Below are 368 nucleotides of genomic sequence, written 5' to 3'. Positions count from 1 at the left end.
TTTATTTATTTATTTATTTATTTATTCATTCATTCATTCATTTATTTATTTATTTAAAAATCTGTTGAATTAAAAGAAAAAAGTTTTAATCGAACAACTTGATCCTGAAGTAGATGGAGAATTACAGGCTGAGGGGAACAGGTGTTTTATCACAACCTGCTCCACAGCTGCAGTCAGTGACCTTTGTTGTTTCAGGAAAACTGACTGAACTTAAAACAGGTTGTAGCTGAAACACAGCAGGAGGAACTGGTTGTGATGGTTGAGGTCGTAGAGCTGAAAGGAGGAACTGGTTGTGATGGTTGTAGACCTGAAAGGAGGAACTGGTTGTGATGTTGAGGTTGTAGACCTGAAAGGAGGAACTGGTTGTG

The sequence above is a fragment of the Austrofundulus limnaeus genome, unplaced genomic scaffold, assembly GCF_001266775.1.
Source record: "Austrofundulus limnaeus strain Quisiro unplaced genomic scaffold, Austrofundulus_limnaeus-1.0 Scaffold1257, whole genome shotgun sequence".
In the NCBI taxonomy this organism is placed as follows: Eukaryota; Metazoa; Chordata; class Actinopteri; order Cyprinodontiformes; family Rivulidae; genus Austrofundulus; species Austrofundulus limnaeus.
This window is presented reverse-complemented; position numbering follows the sequence as displayed.